Genomic DNA, 9,707 nt, shown 5'->3' with positions numbered 1-9,707 from the left:
CTCTAATATATGCTAGAAAAGTGAACATAATATGTTGAATTTTCTGTACACTTTATACATGACGTAACAAAGTGTTGCAGTCTTTTCCATCCATAACGATGGCTAAAAAATAAAAAAAATAAAAAAATCATTTTACAGTAATTTAGTCTATACTTTCCAACGGATTGAGGAGTGTGATTTTCCTAAACTTCGCCGATGTTTTTGAACAGATTGTCCCTTTTTTCTTTAAACTTCCTGAAGTACAATTATACTTGTTGTATTCTCTTATTTCACATACCATATTTGGATCTTAGTCTCCATAATATGCCAAAAATTTCTTCACGTTTCCAAAATTTCTAAGATCTATGTGGCCATGACTGTATAATGGAGTGTTACATGAACTATATATACGTTATATAATGCAACTACTACATTGGCGTAGGTTATATTAAGTACTTTATGGTGAGTATAAGGACTATACTTTGCTAATGCTACGTGCATAACATTAACACCGACTTGAAATGACAAATTAAATTAACTTTAAGGGGTTAATGGTCCTAGGAAAATAACATGTATGAATTGCCAACAGGAATAGTTGGGTTCGATTAAGCAGACAATAATTGCAACAACGGGCGTAACCCACCGAAACTTTTTTTTTTCTTCGTCAGAGATTTAGATCAACCTGCTAACGGGTACACGTCACAAGTCCGACACCACGGGTCATACAGCCACGAGTCCTACAGACGTAGTCATACAGCCCACTATAGGCATACAGTCAATGAGTCACACAGCCCACGAGTCCGACACTTTGCAAATAATTCCCACGAGTTCGACACTACGCAAAAACGGCACACGAAGCCGACATAACACCACGGGCTAACCTACAGATATATGTGCCTTGCGCAGATTGTTTGTTTGTTTTTTGTTGTTTGTGTCCTAGTCAAGTTCAAGTTCAAGTCAAGTTTATTCAAAGTTTCCACAATACTAAAATTTACATATAAACAATAATATGTAACAAGGAATACATTGTTGAATATATACAATTAAACAATTTGCAGAATATTTGAATAAAATGACAACATGTAGATGCATTATAGATGTAACGTGGAGGGGTCTTAGAAAAGCAAGCTTGTATAATAAGACCCCTGAAAGGCAAGTTAAGACATGTATATAACAACTCACTAATATGTACAAACATATTAAAGCCACAGAATAATTTTAGTGGAATCCCTCAAGAAGCGCAGCAACCCACCCCAGAGACCAAAAAAAAAAAAAAAAAAAAAAAAATTGACAACAAATTTTATTGCCCCCCCCCCCCTTCGAGTCAATTAAAAATTTATTTTATCGGCTAGTGATATATGACCACAAGAGGGAGCAGTATTTTTTATTTTTTTTTTAACTATTGGTATGGTCTCAGAACCCTCACTTCTCCACAGGTAAGAACCCTTTCAAAAGGAGAGTTTCTAATTTTTACCATAAACCAGAATTATACAGTGCTTTAACATACATGGATGGATTCTAAGTGCACACACACACACACACACACACACTACCTATGGAATTTTAAAGCAAAACATAATTGGCATTTAGACTATGTTACTCAAATGGAAAGCGATGAGATGAGTCATGTATCTAGAATTTAAAAGGAGCAGCATCAATGAGACTGAGAATATCGATGAAGCATATACTTCCGAGTCAACACTTTAAATCTGGAAAAGTGGTACTATCTTTAACATCTGAGGGTAACACGTTCCAATCTTTTATGCAAGACACATAAAAAGAATTAGGGCAATACTGGTAGCTACATAAAGTAGATGCAGAAGGTTTTTCTGACGTGTATTATGGGAATGAACAACTGAGTTTAGACAAACAAATCCAAAAATAAGGAGGGAGAACTGGACATGTGAAGCTTATACATGAATGCCAATGAGTTAAAAGACACTAACTCGTTTAAAGGTAAACAACGCAGTTGTAAGAACTGGGGGGCACTTGGCCTAGTAAAGTGTGAGCTTGTTATTAGCCTGATAGCTCTTTCTTGTACAATAAACAAGTTATGAAGATGGCTGTTATAAGTATTACCCCAAGCAACATTACAATACATCAAGTGAGGCGTTATGATGCTATTATACAGTGTAGTCAAGACACTTTTAGGAACAATACATTTTAGCTTATGCATCACACCAACACCCCGAGAAGCTTTGGACATACATTTAGAATGTGTTGCTTCCATGACAGAAATTCATTGATAGTAATACCAAGGAATAATACATTTTCGCTTGTAGCTACCTGATGTCCACCAATAATGAGAGAAGGGTGTTTAAAGGTATCCTCTGATTCCTTGTTCTGAAAATAACACATTGTGTCTTCTGAAGATTAAGTGACAATTAATAAAACCAACGATAAAGTTTATTAAGTTCATAATTTGCTGAAGATATTAACTGCCACATCCTTGTGGGAGGACAGAAGACTTGTATCATCAGCAAACAGTGAGTAAGTAAACAATGATGTAGCACTGATGATATCATTGATATAGATAAGAAATAATAGTGGGCCTAACACTGAGCCTTGAGGCACTCCACAATCAATTTGGGTGGAAAGCGATTTGGTCCCATTGACAACACAAACTGCATTCGGTTTTGCAAATAGCTTTTGAACCAGTCTAAAAGAACTCCACGAATACCATAAAATTTAAGTTTGCTTATAAGAATGTGGTGGTCAATGGTGTCAAATGCCTTGGACAAATCTAAGAAATGCCCAGACAAAATTTCCCTTCATCAAGTGCATGAGCAATAATGTTAGTTAAATGCAATACACCCATACTGCAGGGCTCGACACTAACGGTGGCCCCGGTGGCCGGGGCCACCAAAAATGAAAGTCGGGCCACCAATTTAAAAAAGGGCAATTTGGTGGCCCGCCTCGGCCACCAATTTTTTTTGAAAAGTATGTCAGTAAATTCCTAACTTTTTGCGCCGGAAATTAGCAGTTAAATTTGTTTAAAGGATGGATGAAAAGGACTGAATGAGTGCCTGAGAGTGAGTGTTGCAAGTTTGTTAAAGTTTATTTATGAGTAAATATGTCCAACTTCTAATTCTTACTATCATAAAACTTAAATATTTGACTTTTAATGTTTTTTATTTTTTTTTTCGGGAACCAAATTTTCTCTCGGGCCACCAAAAATTTGAAATTTAGGATTTTGGTGGCCCCATCGGGCAACCAAACAAAAAAGTAGTGTCGAGCCATGCATACTGGTAGAAGAATTTTTGCGAAAACCAAATTGCTCGGGGATCAAAATGCCATCTACAGATAAATAATTATTTACTCTTGAGCATACAATCTTTTCTAACATTTAGAAAATACAGGCAGCAAGGCAATGGGTCTGTAGTTTTCAATGTTTCTGTTATCACGTTCTTATACACAGGAACTACTTTGGCAATTTTCATCTTGTCTGGAACTATTCCTTGCTAAGAGACGTTATTAAATATGTCACACAATGGGACAGCAATGCTATGAATACACTCTTTGACAACCCTATGAGCTATATCATCAGAGCCTGATGACTTGGAGGATTTTAATGACAGAGCTAGCGTTATTATTTCAGATGCAGTAGTGGGCTTCAAAAATAAGGATTTGCTTGTTTTTTGCAGGTTTCAAATAATCCTGAAAAGTATTGGATGTACTTGGGATCTTTTCACTTATCTTAGCAGCAATTCCTGCAAAATACTGATTGAAATGTTTCTGCCTTTGGCGTATTTGTACTTAATGAAATATCACCATTATACATTTCTGAGGGAAGGCTTTGACATTTCCCCTTTCCGATCAGTTTGTTATATGGAACCATGTTTTTTTGATATCCCTTTTATATCATGGAATAGATTTCTAAAATATTTTTGCTTTGAAATACGCACAACATTTGTCAATTCATTCTTATCAACATAATTCTTCTTATTTATCCAGGTTGGATGTTTAATGAATAATATCATAGAGCTTATGCTTCTTCCTAATGGACCTAAGCAAACTATGTGTGATCCAGGGTTTCTTACATCTCTTCTTGGCACATAATTCAACAACAGGAAAGCATTTGTCATACAAATCACCAAATACAATAATAACATAATCATATTAATCATTTGCACTAGTTAACTTATATATGTCATGCCAGTCAACTTCTAAAAGCTTCTGTTTGAAGATAGATATGTTCTCAGCACTGACTGCGCGCTTAGCTTTTATACTTCTTTCACCATTTGATATGCTTACTTTTCCTTTGTCTATCAATAAATAGGCAAATGATCAGATAGGTCTGAAAATATAAGACCACTCTCAACATTATTTTGAATACAAGTTGTAAAATGAATTATCATCAGGGTAGCAGAGGTGTCAGTAATGCGAGTAGGTTTAGTGATGAGAGGGAACATATTATGTGAATACTAGATCCAAGAACCCTTCACACTATCATCATAATCAGAATTTAACAGATTGATAATGAAGTCACCCATAACATAAACAATCTTGTTCTCCCTAGATAACGTTTGCATATGCTCTTCAAATTATCACAAAATGATTCAACATCACTTCTTGGAGCCCTATAAATACACCCAACTACATATGCTTTTCCTTATCATCAACTTCAATAAAAATGACTCATAACCAGGTTTACTACCAGACAAATCGCACCGTAGCTTATAATCAATGGAGTATTTATATATAAAGGCAACACCAACACCAATGCTATCAGGTCTACAGATATTGATTAGGGAGTAACCTTGTAACTTGAATAAATTAGCATCAGTTGATGTCTTAAAGGGGCATTCCAGACGATTTTCATAATTTCACATCATGCAGTACATAAATCGACAGCTCCGTGTATAGATTCGTGGAATTTATTGTGGTCCTTTGAGCAGAGAAACCAATGAATTTAAAATCTTAACAAATTACTGAACAGTGTTGATGACATCGGAGCCTCATATATTTCAGAAATGTAGCAGTGTAATTCCATTACAATACCACATGCTCAACAAGTTCACCTGTGAAAAATCTATGCATGCCTTCTTCTTTTGTTCTGCTTCCTTGAGCCCCAACTCCTACATTCTTATGGTGAGGCTGCCATGTCATCATCCTTGTTCATTGCAATTTGTTATAAATTTTGAAAACATTCTCATTCCTCATCCCAATCACTATAAATTCTGAAACTCTGTACTCAGTTTAACTAATTTATTGTTGTTCAAATGTAAAAGTCTGAAAATCGTCCGGAGGTCCCCTTTAAACCAAGTTTCAGAGACACAATGAAAGAAAATCATGGTGTAAACACTCAAGCAACACTTGCAAATTATCATGATTTTTAACAAGGCTGCTAGCATTTATATGAAGCATAGTAAAATTCTCATGTGGTTTGCAGCATGCAAACTTACATAATTACATTCCCTTACTGTGGAATTTAAGTCATCGTCAAGGTGAACACCCGGTTCAAAGTCATTGGGCAACATCTTTCATGTTATTTCAAATCTAAACATGACAATCTACATGTAGGCACTTGAAAACAGCATATTGCTGCAAGAAAGGTAGACAGTATAAAAACGCTTGCATTAAAAGGTTCATAGGCACACATACACACATAAGAACATACACACATACACACTCAATAACACAAAATATTTGCAAAAACTTCAATGAACAAACACATTAAAGGTAAAAGAGGCAATGAATAAAAACCTGGGGGCTTTCTGCCAGGAGAAATTGAATACTTACATGTACATGTATCCACCCTATACTTACTATAACTAATAAATGAACAAGACCCATTAGTACAATGTACCTATGCATGTAGGAGTGGCAAATAGTATTGAAACGTGAAGTACTAATAATACAGTACTAGGTAAAATTGTAATGTGTCAAACTGATGAGCATATTCCTCAAAACTATAGCATCGCTCAGTGCCTTAGCAACGACAATTTTTTCAACTTTACAGTAAATGCATGTTCCGTGTTTTTGTGTCTATAATGGGTGTGTGGCGCGCGTGTGTGCGTGTGTGTGTGAATGCGTGTCTACAGTGCTGCTCTGTTGACTTGAATTAAACAGGATAATGGATAATATGCTTGGTTGCATTCATTCAATTCATTCAGGTCTGCTACCTGGTTTGATCAACAACCTCTCTGGATGGGTATCTGTTTCCTGTACAACACACAGGTACTTAGTACCGAGAGAAGAAGAGGAAATAGAAAACAAGAAACACCAAGATGCAGAAAAACCCCAAACACATATACCGCTTTGAATAGTCAAGCATTATCGGGCATTCGTACCATTAAGATGGAAATAATGAAATGCCCTAACCGGGAAGCTAGAATATCTAAAATCTACACTGATTATTGTAACAGTTGTAACATTGCCTGTCTTTTTGCGTAGGCTGCTACACGATTCATGAGATTTCAAAAATAGCTTGCAAAATGTGCAAATGTATACCTGTACATAATGGTCTGGTGTGATTTTAGAAAATGTAAACGCAAAAAGGATTCGAAAATTAAAGCTTGGAACCGAACTTTCACTTATACAATGAGAGTGCTGAATCTTACAAACCCAGTTCTAAAGCGGGAAGTTAGACCATTGACGCACAAAAACAATTTAACTGTCTACCGGATCATCAATTTCTTGAACTCTTCGAATGATATCCTCAACAGACATACTTTGAAATCTGGGTAACAGACGAGGGGTTTGCAAAAATCAATACGCTCATGATATTGATTGAAGGAGACTTCCGGATGATTTCCAGGACTTTTACAATATAAATCAGTTATACTCAGTATGAGGAGGTTTCAAAATATATAACGATTGGGATGAGGAATAAAAATGTTTTCAAAATCTATTACAAATTGCAATGAACAAGGATGATGACATGGGTAGCCTCACCATAAGAATGCATGAGTTGGGCTCAGAGAAGCAGAAAAAGGAAGGCATGTATAGATTCTACACAGGCGAACTTGTTAGGCAAACAATAAACACATACAAAATTATGTCCATTTTGATCTAGGTGGATGCAACAGGTTCTACCAACACGCTTCAACTCTCATCAGGTCACTTCATGATTACACGGGTAGAAGTATTGGTCTCTTTACGGCCAATGTGACATTCTACCCTGTCCAAATTAATCGTCAAAAATGGAATGCACTTTAGATAGATTATATAAACAAGTCCGGATAAGACGTATGTAGCCTGATTGAAAACAGACAAACAACAAATCTAGTATTGGATACGAATGTTGATACATGGTGGCACTTCGCAAGCAGTAAAAACGCCTGCTTCATGTACTTTGTCCCTCATATTGTCATGAAAGGTATACGTGAAATAGAAACAGATTTAATTGAAACCGGGCGCTAAAAACTAAACTGCAAAAGATGCGAGAAAAAAAAAAAATCTGCTTGTTTTGCTTATGTACCCCTCTTTAGCTGACTGGCCCCCAGTATTCATCCTCCCCGGAGATATAATTAATTTGATGTGACTTTTGCGTTTTCCTAACAACAAAAATCATCTCTATAAGTCTTATGCGTATAGGCCCTACTTTGTTAAACTAATCAAAGAAGAGTCATCAGTATTTTTTTTTCATGATATAACACTGTACACACTAATGAATCTCAGACCAAAGTATATCCTGTCTTCAAACTTATAAAAAGTAATTTTAATACAAAACAAGTTATATTATTAGATTTTTTCTACTCCCGAACTGAAACTGATTAAGAGAAACAAATTAGAAGCAGTCATAATATGGCTGCTCCTCGTAATGATATCGTTGCAAAGAAGATATTAAACCTTCAGGCTCTTACACAGCGTAATTGTAATCTCATGCGATGTAGCCAACCTATTATCTCATTTCATTTCATCCAGAAAATTGCGTTCGGCAGGCAGATACGTCTAGAAGAATTCAGGGAATGGCGTGATATGAAACCTTCCATTTGATTTGTTGTGGGTCTTTTTTACCAAGCGCTGGAAGGACACCTGATTTCACCAGAAACACTGACGGTATATTATACGTGTAGAAGCCAAGTCCGAGAGTATAATCTGGAAAGGAATGCGCGCAGACATTCATTCACAGACTTAGCTCTTTGGAAACCGAGTCGAACCTTCTTCCACGGGCATATTCGTAGTGAAGGGGTAGGTATACGCTTATACATGTATCTGCTTTCGTTCACTTAACTCGAAAGTTTCAATTGGGGTGGGGGAGGGGGAGGGTGTCGCTGATCATGCCGCTATAGAAATAAGAGGAAATGAACCGAATACGGGCAAGCGAGGGAAGGAATACCAAGACTTCTTCTGCAATTCTTCTAGAATTTCACATACATGCGATTCCTCCGTGCGTAGTCAGTGAGATAAGATAATGATTGTATCATAATTAAATGCTAAGTGAGAAAATCAATTTGATTTGCGACCTATTGAAAATAATCAATGACTTAAAAGTACTAGGAAACATGATTGATCACACTTGATTTTAGAAAGTGATTCAAAAGATATAATGGTGCGTACTAACGAACCTCCGGAATGATACAAACCTTATTATATTTCGTTTTCGGATCAGCGAACCTACGGAAAGAGAGTGAGTTTTGCCTCTACTGGAGGGGACGGCATGATAACACACAACGTTGCTGAGCAAGACTCACTGAGCTTCTAATTCTAGTCCAAACCCGAGCCCGGCAGATACTCTATCGAATGAGCTACCTCCTATATTTTGATGTGCTGGACTGAAAGCGTCAATAACGGAAGTAACATTGTTTGGAGACTGACCTGATAATTATTATGTGAACGATGACTATTGACATTTATTACTCAATCGCTCGATCTATATTTTTTCCTGTATTTATAGCCAGTGTGACACTCTTTGATAGTAAATTTGCCATACCAAGTGACTCAAACAGTAATTCATTTCATAACTTTCATTCAGCAATAAATCATGTTTTTTTTACCACTTTACGAAGCCATCCATCTTTTCTATGCACTGTTGGATTACTGTGGTATAATTATTCTAACATAATATGTCTTCCTAGATGAGGCTTCGAATTTGAAAAATTTGTATTCTTTGTTCGATTTCACTCGAAGCGAGATATCTTAGCCAGTGTCTATCATGATCTGATATACCAACGCGTAGTAGGAGTAGGTGGGCTTTATGAGAACCTGAAAATACTGGGGTGAAACCCGTAATAATAACTGTTCTAAACTTCTTGAGGAACCAGTCCACTATGTGTTCGCCGAAAGATGTCATCTAAATTAGATGAATAACTGTTCTCATCATTTCATGTCTTATCATTACTATCATCATTCCCATCAAAACTTTTTTTTTTCATGCTCCATCATGCCATATCTTGAAGATGGGCGTTCAAAATCAGGAGTTGCTAACATTCCTCTGATGACCTGGCCCCTACCTGTAACTTGCCAATCGGCTATTTGCGCTTCACCTCCGCAATAGCACCTGTCGGGAAGGACCGTAGAACTTTCCAATGGAGTGACTGTTCAGCGCATGCATCTTGGCGCCACAACCCGCACTAATTGATGCTGGATAGAATAGTTGTGAGTATGCTTGTATACTGGTTGTTGTCGACCACGCTGTCTATATAATACCTGTTTTATTTTGTTTTCTTACACTGCAAAAACTCGGGTGTTAAATGTAAAACACCAAGCTCGACTTAAATTTCCCGTGCTCATTCGTGGTGTCAAATTAACACCTCTGGGTGTCAATTCAAAATACAAAACTT

This window comes from Diadema setosum, chromosome 11 (genome assembly GCF_964275005.1).
Source record: "Diadema setosum chromosome 11, eeDiaSeto1, whole genome shotgun sequence".
NCBI lineage: Eukaryota > Metazoa > Echinodermata > Echinoidea > Diadematoida > Diadematidae > Diadema > Diadema setosum.
The sequence above is the reverse complement of the archived record's forward strand: the minus strand, read 5'-3'. Positions refer to the sequence as shown.